Here is a 10,989-nt window from a genome sequence, read left to right as displayed (position 1 = left end):
CATAACAAATTACCAGAAACTTGGTGGCTTAAAACAAGAGAAATTTATTTTCTCATATTTCTGGAAGCCAGAAGTCAGAAATTAACATGACTGGGCTGAAACCAGGGTGTTAGCAGGGCTACACTTCATCTGGAGGCTCTAGGGGAGAATCCATTCCTTGGCTTTTCCAGCTTCTGGTGGCCGCTGGCATTCCTTGACTTATTGCCAGTTTAATCATTAATTTCAGCATCTAGGCTTCCTAAGCATTTCTGTCCACAAAATTCTCATTTTTACCACGGATGAGATACAATGATATGAAGCTAAGGTCAAGATAAACATTTGGGGGCCACCAGGTATTTGAAGAGAAGACAATAAGACATTAATTTTCTGACAACAGTTTGAAACCTGGGTCAGAATTCTCCTGTTAAAAGGGACTTCATTTTGTAGGGGAGCTCCAGCAAGACATAAAATGCAGGTGTCTAGACCAGGAGGTCAAGGACCATGGGGCCAGGCATTCCTCCCTAGGATTTGCCCTCAAGTTAGGACATTTCTATGGCTTGCTTCATCAGGACTGTGGTCTCTTCAGCAGGCCAGTGTGGGCTGTTGAGAGACAGACTTTGCAGCAGGGCCCTCTCTACTGGGCAGAGAAAAGCCACCTCTGTAGTTGGAGGTGGTCCTGTTGCAGAAAAACGTGTTAGAGCTCAGTGTTACAGCTCAGTGTTACAGCTCAGTCGTGACAGCAACCTTGATCCTGGTGAGAGACCAAGCAGCACTCAGAAGAGTTGGAGAACTCAGGTTTATTACGCCAGCAGGCCGAGAGGAGTTAACACTCCAAGCTCTGGACTCCGTCTGCAGGTTTACACAGGCTTTTCTAGGCTGCCCGTTTACACTTTGCAACATCATATGCAAATAAGGTATAACAAAAGTTGACTAATTAGGAACAAGCTTTGTAGAAATGGACAAATCAGGAGGGAGAGAAATAACCAATCAGCAGTGAGGGAAATAACCAATCAGAACTGAGCTCAATGCAAATGAAGTACTACAAGTGGACCAATCAGAAGTTAGCTCCAGGAACCAATAGAATTTTTAGGGGTAAGTTCCCACTTTTCTAGAAGTAAGCCGTTTCAGAGGCAAGAAAGTGAGATAGAGCCTCTGGGCCAGGGAAGCGGATGGTGCTGGCAGGAGAGTAGTGGCCCTGCCTAGGGGTCCTGCCGGTCTTTTTTATGGGGCTTCCCACCTCAGTCCCCTAATCAGAAGAAGCTGAGGTGGGAAGGCTCAAGGTCGAGATGATGCCATGGCTCCCAGGGATGTTTGTGGTTCCTGGCTCCAGCTGTTTGTGTCTTTTGAGTTCCTTGCTTCAGTCCCTCTGGGCCCAAGTGAGTTCCTTAGACTTTTTCACTTATTTTTTATTTAAGCTAGTTTGAATTTTTCCTTCTTGCAACCATAAGAAACCTGACTGGAACATGAGTTCATTTTTCAACACTCCTTTCCAAAATGAAATATATGTATATCACATATCACATAATGTGAAATCAATGCTTGTAACACCTAGGAGGGATCAATAACATTGTTACGCACATGCAGACTTGCGATTGCAGCGATCTAACTTGCCGAAGACAAGCGGGGATGTGTGAGGCAGTGCAAAGATGCCCCTTTAGACCCACGTGCACCTGTGTTTTCATTGTGATGTCATCATTGACTTGCTGTCAATGATGCCAACGACTTTGGGCAAATAATTTAAGCTTTCTGAGACTATTTTTTTTCCATTTGTATGTGGAGGAAATACCACATGCTGTTTTGCATGGAGGATTAGAGATAATATGTGTGTGGTGCTGAGCAATGGCACCTAGTTGGCCCTTGATAAATAGCGACTGATCGTTGTGACAGTGAGTGCACCAGCAATGAACTAGCAACCAACTGTAATGGCAAGTGTTGGAGTGAAATGAAAACCACATTCATATGAACAAACTAATCTGAAATCAACAATGTAAAATTGCCAATGACCGCATATGTAAGAAGGGTTGGAGTACACATGGAGATGTAAGCAGACTCTAGTTCCATGAGGAGACTGCCTAACAAAGGATGAGGATATCAAGGAATTAACCGACAAAATGTACTTTGTGTCACATGGAAAAGCAATGAATTACCTCACTTGGAATCATGTATTGTGAAAGCTGACAGAGAATAGCAGAATTCCTACACGTTGGATAGGAGAGACACTAGTGACAGTTTTCACAGTCACTGCAGTAACTGTCACATGAAACTGCAAAACAGATGGGTTAACCTCCAAGTACACTTTGGGGATTAGCAGATCTCCTGAAAGTCAAAATCCCAGGTTTGTGAGTTATTTCATCTAAGGCTCTAAACCCGTGTGATTCCAAATCACAAAAGATACTTGTTCCCCTTGAAAAAGTTGAAGCCCTTTGCTCTAGATTTTAAAGTGCATGATATCCACCTGGGATGAAACTCCTCTTAAAATGCAGATCCGGACACAACAGGTCTGGGGCAGGGACTGAAATGCTGCGTGTCTAACGTGCTCCCAGGTGATGCAGAAGCTGCTGGTCCATCAACCACAACTTTGAGAAGTGAGGTTCTAAGAGACAGAAGAAGTCACTGGTGAAAACAATTTTTACCCATTCCTCTAGTTTTTCCACTTTCAAAGGGCAGTATTTACATAAAAGGAGGGGAGAATGGAATAGATCCTAGAACAACGTAGGCCTTCTTGCAGAAGTCTGGGCATCGGAGAAGATCTTTGGGCTTGAAACATACAGGCATCTGTCTCACTTTCTTTTGGTGTCCAAACTGACAGTCCGTTGCTTGCTCTCTGTCCTTCCACAACTATGTCTATGCCGTAGGTGGGAAACGGGGGGATATGATTTCTGGGTGAAGACAGGAGGCAGGCTATGAAATTATGTCACACTAGGGTCTGGAATCCTTTCGACTGTGACAGTTCATTGTCACTTAGCAGAAATTGCTGGTTATGAACAGTTAACAAATTTGCAATTAGCTCATCTACCAACATGATTTCTGAAATGGAAAAAGCCATTGAATAATGCTGCTAGGATTATGCACATAATGCCTTTCTGATTATACATGCTTACACATCTGTTTTGGTTTTTCTCTCTCTCTGGCACCATTTTTACTAATTTTTATCAAACCACGTGCCACACCTCACTGCCTTCTTATAGTCTCACACTGTGCTAAGTAGTTAGAGCAAGGCATTTTTCAGATTCTGGGTAGAAATTTTAGTCTAAAGCTTCTGAGGCAGCACCATCTGAAGCAGGGTTACCCAGAGCCAGAATGCCTGGCACCTTTCCTTAATTCCTCACCGATTTCATCTGCAGTCCAATTACCAAGTTGCCCAAGTTTGTTTCTGTTTCCAGAAAGGCATTACATATTGTCTACTTGATTCATCCTAGTTGGGATATAATGCAGATTAATTAAGAACAAATCCACAGAGGAGGGGAGCGATCACTTGATCTGAAGTCAGGAAATCTTGCAACTCACGGGACAAGTCATGACCTTGTGTCCAGTTTGGTCATCTTTCTGGGCTCCAGATTCTAAACTGAAGACAACCATTACTTTCTGGTATTTAATTATTAAGATCATAGGTTGTCCTCTTTCCCCCCTTAGAAACAGCTTCCTGCTCCTCCTTTGGAGAAATAAAAGAAAAATCAAAGAAAAGTAAAGGGTTTATTCTGTGACAGGAGGCAGTGGAGTGTCTTTTATCCAGTGGAAGCTTTTTCCTCTGTCGATGGAAACAACTCTTAGCAGCCACATGAAAACACTTGTGCTTGATCCTGGAAACAAAAAGAAAACATTACACCACTCAAAACAGACACCATCCCTGTGCTTTGACAATTAAGTGGTTCTGCTGGTAAAGGGTTTTGTTTTTCCCAAGTGCATTTCAAACTGTCATTGAGGTAGGCAGGTCATGTTACCTGTGAGCTCTTTGCTGAATTGTGCTGTCTGCTTTGTTGGTAGAACCTGCACTCGTTCTTAGCATTTTAAGAAAATGATCTTGATGATTTTTTCACATACAGCTTGGATTTCTTGAAAGCCATTGTTTCAGAAGTGCAAGAGACAATCAGGAATAGTATGAGAGTTACCAGGCACTACTGATAATCATAATCACGCCACTTTGTGTAGAAGGGTAGGGCTTTTATGTTTGCAAGATGCTTTCATGTGCATTAGGTCACACATTCTGCTGATGCTTGTGGACATTGCCTGTTTTTAGGATGGGCTTTTCCCATCCCTTCTGCTGGTGGAGTCTGGGCCTTAGCATTTGGAGTCATCCCAGCACCAATTACACTCTAAGGGCCAAACAGTGAGTCAGAACCCTGCTTATCTCCCCCATTTCTTTCCTATTGCTTACCATTAGTGCTAAAAGAATACTTGAACGTTCATTTGTTCATTCACTTAGTGATCATTGGGTATCTGATATCTGCAGTTTGCTCGATTGTAGAGAAACAGAAATAAACATGACATGGTTCCTGCTCTCAGGGAGCTCAGTGTAACGGCAACATCAGATAGAAAAGTCAAGACCCCAGACGCACTGGGGTGAGAGCTGTGCTGGAAGGTGGCATCGACCAGGCCCCTCAAACAGTTTGCCCTGAAGTGGTCAACAAATGCTTCCAGAGGGTAAATCATCAGGCATGAATGTTGTTGGCCAGGAGAATGGGTGGTGGTTGGGAAGAAGGGTGTTTTCCAGGGAGGAATGAAAAGTAAAAATTTGGTGCCCATAACAGCATGGCCCACGAGCACCTGCAACCAGCGATGCCGTCTGTATTCCACTAAGATCCAAGATCCAGTTATTGTACAGCTCTTTATTATGGAAATTAACAAGTATAGACAAAAGTAGAGGGGATGGTATAATGAGGTCCTACGGGCCCACCACCAGATTTCAGTAGTTTTGTGTTATTAAAGGAAAATGAAATTCACATATCTGCTTTTGGCTTTATGGCTTCAGGAGACCACGCAGTGGAACAAAAGAAAGGACCCAGAAGCAGGTCTGTGCCCACACAGAAACTTGACAACTGGCAGAGGAGGCAGTGAAGGTGTGCAGAGAAAGAATGAAATATTCAATAAGCAGTGATCTGATAATTAACTGTATGAAAAAATTAATTTGGGTTCTTCCTCCACAATGTGAGTAAATACAAATTCCAGGCTGGATTAAAGACAAAAAAGCAAATCATTAAATTTTTTTGAAGAAACCATAAAAGAGTATCTTTATAGTCTTGGGCTAGGGGAGGATATCTGAGTTAAAAATCACAAACCTTAAAAAAAAGTGCTAAATTCAGCTATCCTGGGACAAAACACTTCTGTTCATTGTAGGCCAAAATGAAAACTAAAGACAAGCCACAGTCTGGGGAAAAATAGCAATGTATTAGATTGACATATAATTAATATACATGATCAAGATTCAATTTCAGGATATAAAAAGAGCTGTTACAAAGATGAACAATCCAATAGAAAAATCAGTTAATTACATGAGCAGTCAATTTTTGGAAGAGGAAACATGAGTGGTCAATGAACATATGAAAATACATTCAACCTCACTAGTAATGAGGAAATTCAAAACTATAATGTTTTGGGAGGGTTATATAGGAGGATTCACTGATATTTTTAATATTTTATATCCTAAGCTGGACAGTGGGTCCATGGTGTTTGTTATATTATGCTTTATTGTGTATTTGAAGCTTCATATATATGCATGTATGTATATTTTATATATTGTATAAAATATTTATGTATAAAGACTGCACAATACACATATGTATTATGGATATGTTGCATTTCATTAAGTAAATTAGCACAAAACTCTTTGCAGTGCTTAATTATCTAGCATGAGCACCTTAAGATTTGTATTGCATGAAAACAATGCAATTGAATTTGCTTCTTCCCCAGAAACCAAAATTGACATAATCTGATAGTCAGCCTGGTATAGAGGAAAAGACCTGGGGCATACTGCCGTCACCAGACGGGTGATCCTGAGGCCAGACGTTAAACCTCTCCAGACCTCAGTTCCCTCACCTGTACCTTGAAGCAATCTACAGAAAGTCCCCCAGCCCTGCCCCTTGCTTTACAATGTCCTCTCAGGGCAGCATTTCTGAGTGTACTGGAAAGAATCTACAAGATGCTGATCAGGATTCCATGAGAAAAGAGCTCTGTTATCAGACAAGTTGGAAACCATTTGTCATTGTGATGTGCCATCCTTTTGTGAGTGTGGATGGCAGTGTGGAGGTGGGGAGGGAACACAAACGCTTCCTTGTGGGAGGGAGAAGCCGGGGGTGAGGACTGAAGCACCGCGGGCATGTTCCCTTGTGCTGTCCCACTTCTGGCTCCGGGGGCGTGGGAGTCATTTATTTGACAGGCGTTGATTCAGTCCCTTTGTGCAGCCAAAGATAATGAGAGACAGGAGAAGGGACAGGGAGACCTTCTGTTCTATGCTTCCCTGGTCCCTTCTTTGGAAGTACACTTAGGTCGAGGCCATATATTGCTTTGGCCTGTGAGAAAACAAAACCAGCTGGCTGCACCTGCTTCCTGCTCAGAGCTTCCCAGACGTAATTGAAATCAGGAGAGGCTCACACACAGCATGGGTGCCTTCCTTTGTGAGGCTGGTAAACAGCTTCAGCTTGGGTTTTTATTTTCTGCCAAAAGCAACTGTGCAATGAATAGGTGTGTGTTCCTGGGCACTTCATTCAACCCACCCTGGGTTCCTTGTTCTTATCTTTAAAAAAAAGAAGGTTTGATAAGTTTATTTCTGAAGCTTTTTTCCTATTCATTCATTACCTAAGACTTTAATTAACGTGGCCTTTCAAAGGCTCTTAGGACTTGGTCGAAGACATCAGTGTAGAAGTATTCAGCAAGGAAATGGTTCAGTAAAACATTCATTCACCTAATAATTATTGAGGACCTACTGTGTGGAATGCTGTTTTCAATGCTGGGGAGACGGCAGGAAACAAAAATAGACAAAGTACCTTTGCTTGTATAGGTTAAATTTTAGTAGGAGATAAAAAAATAATCCCCCCCCCCACAACTATCTATATCAGGTAGCGTTAAGTGTTAAGAAGAGTAAGAAAAGTGTGTGGGCAGAATGGCAGCAAGGGTTATTTTGTGTAAGAACTTCGGGGAAGACCTCCTACGAAGGTGCCATTTGAGCAGAAACTTAAGTGAAGGGAAGGGTGAACCACTCTTGGTGGAAAGAGTGTTCAAAGTAGAGTTAATGACATGCGCAAAGGCCCTGTAGTGGGAGTGCATCTGGTGTGTACAAGAAACAGCATGGCAGTGAGAGGAGAGTGGCTGGAAATGAAATGAATTTTTATCAGAAGTAAATTTTATCAGAATGGGATGGTAGGTCAAAAGAGAGAACTGAGAAGAGAATTGACATGGTTTGAATAAAGTTATGGAGAAAAAGCCCCTCTGGCTTTTGAAAGCAGAAGAGTCTGTGGTGGGTAGGAGCAGAGGGAGGGAAGCAGGGACCCAGCTGGACACTGCACAGTGGTCCAGGAGAGAGAAGACCTGAGCAGGCATTGGGGTGAGATTCTGAAAAAATCCCAGAGAAGGATTCCAGTGGCTCAGCTACAGTAAGAGCAACAGGATTCTGTGACCAGCGGCAGCTCCTTGAAACACAAGGCTGGGACGGGAGAGGTGGTCCCGAGGAAGGGGTGGGTGCAAACAGTGGATGTGCACTATACCATTGTAGACATAAAAACAAAGCCAAAAACACCATGGGGACGGAGAGTAGAAGAGAAGACATGAAAATTAAGAGTTATACTCAAAATGATTTCCTCACATAATCATAATTTTTTCAAAGAACATAGGGTTGCAATACATTGATTTTTCCTGTGACATAATAAATAAATTGATGTGCATTGATTACTTCTTATGCCCTAGGTGCTGAGTGAGGGAGGAGAGGTCACTGATGTGAAGACAGAGGGAGTTAATAGTATCAAGCTGCTTTCCGTTCTTCCTTGAGTCTTGAATGTTGCCATTTTTTGACTTCAAAATGTTCATCTGATTCATGGTTTCCTTTATTTCTTTTTTGAAAAATTTTTAATTTTTAAAATTAATTAATTAATTTTTATTGAAGTATAGTTGATTTACAGTGTTGTGATAGTTTCGGGTGTACATCATAGTGATTCAGTTACATATATATATATATGTATATATATATATATATATATAGACATATGTTCTTTTTCATTATAGGTTATTATAAGATATTGAATTTAGTTCCCTGTGTTACACAGTAAGACCTTATTGTTTATCTATTTTGTATGTAGTAGTTTGTATCTGCTAATCCCAAACTCCTAATTTATCCCTCCCCTTCTTCCTCTTTGGTAACCATAAGTGTGTTTTCTATGTCTGTTTCTGTTTTGCAAATAAGTTCACTTGTATCATTTTTTTAGATTCCACATGTAAGTGATATCACATAATATTTGTCTCTCTCTGACTTACTTCACTTAGTATGATCATGTCTAGGTCCATCCATGTTGCTGCAAATGGCTTCCTTTATTCCTTTTTTCACAGCTACCGCGCTCTGTTTAGAAATTCCTTCTTCTCTCCATTCAGAAAATAGAAATCCTACAGGACCCAGTCCACAATGAGGTCGACTGACATAGCAAAAGAGGGAGATATTCCTGGGTCTGACCCACACATGAGGATGCTTTGGGGCTGGGGGCAGCAGGCAGAGTTTGGATTGTGGAAGGTGTGGAAACCGGGCAGAAGCCTTAGACTTGGTGTGGCAGGTAGTGGGTACTGAGCTGGGCGTGGTGAAGTGAAAGCAACACTGAACAAACAGGATCTGGGACAGCAAATGGAAGATCTGGAACAGCCAGTGGAAGACCTGGGATGGCCAATGGAGGATTTGGGATGGCCAATGGAAGGAAGATCTGGGATGGCCAGTGGGAATCTGGATCAGCCAATGGAAGACTTAGGATGGCCATTGGAAGATTTGGAACAGCCAATAGGAGATCCAGGACAGCACACAGAGACCAGAGAGAGCAACTGAGTTGCTGCACTAACTTTGCCTGAGGAAACCCTGCTCTCAGGGTGACAGCAGTGAGAAAAGAATGAAGGGATGCATCTTAGTTGCATCTCAGAAAACAAAGCTCAAATTTCTGTTACCAAAATGGAAGAAACAGCCTCCTTGGAACAACATAGAAAGAAAACCAGTGTAGCCTAGTCAGTCCTTTAGTGCTGACATATCTTATTTTCTACCTTATATGTATTGAAACCAGGTATTATTTTCAGCACTTTACAGGTATTAACTCATTGACTAACCCCAAACAATCCCATTTTGCAGGTGGGGACACTGAGGCACAGAGAATGTACATCATGGAGCTAGGATTGGAATCTAAACAATCTGATTCCAGATGCCAAGTTCTTAACCTTCCTTCCCATGGGGAATTCTAATAGCTGATATCAGTCTCTCATGCTTCATTTTTGAGAAATGTCAATCAATTATCCATAATTCCTTCACTCACTGGATTGGAAATCACAGACATTCTTTATAAACAAACATGTCACTTCAAATTGAGTGCCTCCTCTCTCACTCCTTCTGTGGTGAAACACTGCTATTAACATGCACGAGAACATATGTCGAATCCGCTGAGGCATATATGTATTCACATGAACATACACACACAAGAAAAGCCAGCATCAAATGGCAGTTGGGGAAGTTCTTTGGGTTACCAGGAGAGAGCTGGGTTCTAATTACCCCTCATCTTCAAGCGAACCACTTAACCTCCTCTTCCACTGGCTTCTACCTCTTCAACACACCATTAAATAGTTGACATTTCTTAGCCAGAACCCCATGAGAAGCGAGGCCATAATCACACAAGCTCAGGGTTCTGGAGCAGAGGCAGCAGTGGCCCAGGTTAGACCCTTACCTGTAAATGTGTTGAGTATTTAGGACTCTAAGAGCCACAGAGCACAGCTTGTTTGGAGAAAATGCCAACTCACTCGTATTTAGATTCAACACACCTGCATTTGGAGAAGCATAAATAAACAGCGGGTACTTATCTGTTTCCTGAAAACAAAATGGGAACCTTGCCTTCATTAGCCATCTTTGCAGATTTAGCCTCCTCAGTGGAGATGCTCTGTCAACTTAATCTGCTTCAACTTCTTCTGAATATCCCAGAAGTGTTTATCATTCCTGTCACTCCTCAAGATCCACCTAAATCCACAATTTACATTATTGAGGTTCAAAGAGGTATAAATCTGGCCTTAGAGACAAAAGTAAGAAAAAAAAAACCAAAAAAACAAAAAAACAGGACTCGCTTCAGGACCATACATATCCCAGACAAACAAGCTTTTAAGGCAGGCAGCTTCTTGGAGGGGAACATTCCGTAAGAAAAGAAAAGAGAAGAGAAGAGAAGAAAGAAAAGAAAGAAAAGAAAGAAAGAAAGAAAGAAAGGAAAGAAAGGAAGAAAGAAAGAAAGGAAGAAAGGAAGAAAGAAAGAAAGAAAGGAAGAAAGAAAGGAAGAAAGAAAGAAAGAAAGAAAGAAAGAAAGAAAGAAAGAAAGAAAGAAAGGAAGGAAGGAAGGAAGGAAGGAAGGAAGGAAGGAAGGAAGGAAGGAAGGAAGGAAAGGAAGGAAGGAAGGAAAGGAAGGAAGGGAGAAAGAAAGGAAGGAAGGGAGAAAGAAAGAAAGAAAGAAAAAGAAAAAAAATGTAAGAACTCTAAATCTCTAGATTTTGCCTTCTGTTTTCTTACATGCCTGCTACCACACATGACACTGTATGGCTCAGCAAAGTGGCATTTGTGATATTCGTTTCTTTCCCTCTCCCGCAGCCTTTTTCTAGAAGAGAGTGCTCGGGTCCTGCCCCCAACCCTATTCAATCTGTGTACCAGTGAGTGGAACCAGGCAGGTAGTTTTCAAAACATCCCCAAGTGATTGCACTAGACGTCAGAGTTCATATTACTGTCTGATGACTTGTTGGAAGAGAAGGCCCCTGGCTGGCAGCTGGAATTCCTCTTTATCCCTATTTTGATTTCACTTTTTAATT

Source organism: Camelus dromedarius, chromosome 18 (assembly GCF_036321535.1).
Source record: "Camelus dromedarius isolate mCamDro1 chromosome 18, mCamDro1.pat, whole genome shotgun sequence".
NCBI lineage: Eukaryota > Metazoa > Chordata > Mammalia > Artiodactyla > Camelidae > Camelus > Camelus dromedarius.
This window is presented reverse-complemented; position numbering follows the sequence as displayed.